Here is a 1,273-nt window from a genome sequence, read left to right as displayed (position 1 = left end):
CACTCAAGCCTCAGAATTCTTTCTCTGCAATAAAGATTAGAAAAAAAAAATCTCCGTATTCTAGATCAGACCTAAAAAAAAAAAAAGATGAAAGATACGAAGTGAACTTTGTATAACGATTATGATAATTCGTAACTGGACAAATGGCGACAGATACTTTTTCCCGTGAAAATCAATTAAAAAAAAAACAATAGTTAGTCATTGATCCCTCACATAATAACGTACACTACTATGGATAAAAAGATACACGAAACTACACATATTGTTTTCTGGGTGACTGCAATGACAAGCATTTGTGTAGTATGAGTGACCTTCTAACGTTCTGAACTGTTAAGATCATATGACAGATTTACAGAAGTACTTACATTGTTCTTCTTAGATGTGGCTGTAGGTTCTGTTCTATAGTAGCATTGTGAATTTTTTTCTTTTGTTTTCCTTCCGTTCAATAGGCCTATATTGTTTCACGTAGTCATTCGTTCGTTTGTCGCTGCAGGTACATCCACAGTTTATGTAAATAGTCTAAGACATTTTCCAATTCACTTCACGTTCTAGAAACACTCACATATTTCTTATTCTTAAAAAGCAGATTCGAAAAAGTGACTGGAAGAACGGATTTGGAAAAAAAAGTTACGGAGCGCAAATGAAGTAGACCTTCACTCCTCTGTGGCCACAGCCGTACTGAGAGTGTCATGACTCATGAATGTGGAAACGAGTGAGCGAAACGCCAGCGAAGCCACGCCGGGGGTTGGGAGGAGGAGGGGGTGAGGGGGAGGGAGGGGGAGGAAAGTGGGAGGGAGGAGAAGAGAGGGAGAGGGAGGGGGAGAGAGGAGGAAAGTGAGAGGGAGAAGATAGGGATAAGGAGGAGAAGAGAGGGAGAATAGGAGAGGGGGAGGGAGGGGAGAGAGAGAGGAGGAAAGTGGGAGGCAGGAGAAAAGAGGGAGAGGGGGAGGGAGGGGAGAGAGAGAGAAGGAAAGTGGGAGGCAGGAGAAAAAGGGAGGGAGGAGGGGGGAGAGAAGGAAAGGGAGGAGAAAGGAGGGGAAGGGAGGAGAAGAAGGAGAGGAAGAGAAGAGGTGAGTGGGAGGAGGGAGAAGGGAAAGAGAGGAGGAAGGGGAAGGTGGGAGAAGAGAGAGGGAGAGGAAGGAAGGGGAAAGGAGAGGGGGAGAAGGGGATAAGATGATGGAGAGGGGGAGAATATGAGGAGAGAGAAAGGAAGGAGTTGGGAGTAAAGAGGAGAGGAGGGAAGGAGGGGAAGAGAGGGGAAGGGAGAAGGAAG

At 45.6% G+C, this 1,273-nt stretch overlaps 1 protein-coding gene across 1 annotated transcript in view; it reads right to left on the bottom strand.

Annotated features, from left to right (window-relative positions):
• LOC119591514 (kelch-like ECH-associated protein 1B) overlaps positions 1 to 662 on the bottom strand; it is a gene marked incomplete at its 3' end in the record, with an annotated part of 45,445 nt that extends 44,783 nt beyond the window's left edge. The window contains 1 exon segment of the mRNA XM_037940264.1: positions 366 to 662.
• Between the last annotated feature and the right edge of the window lie 611 nt (positions 663 to 1,273).

This window comes from Penaeus monodon, chromosome 28, assembly GCF_015228065.2.
Source record: "Penaeus monodon isolate SGIC_2016 chromosome 28, NSTDA_Pmon_1, whole genome shotgun sequence".
Classification (NCBI taxonomy): domain Eukaryota; kingdom Metazoa; phylum Arthropoda; class Malacostraca; order Decapoda; family Penaeidae; genus Penaeus; species Penaeus monodon.
The sequence above is the reverse complement of the archived record's forward strand: the minus strand, read 5'-3'. Positions and strand labels throughout refer to the sequence as shown.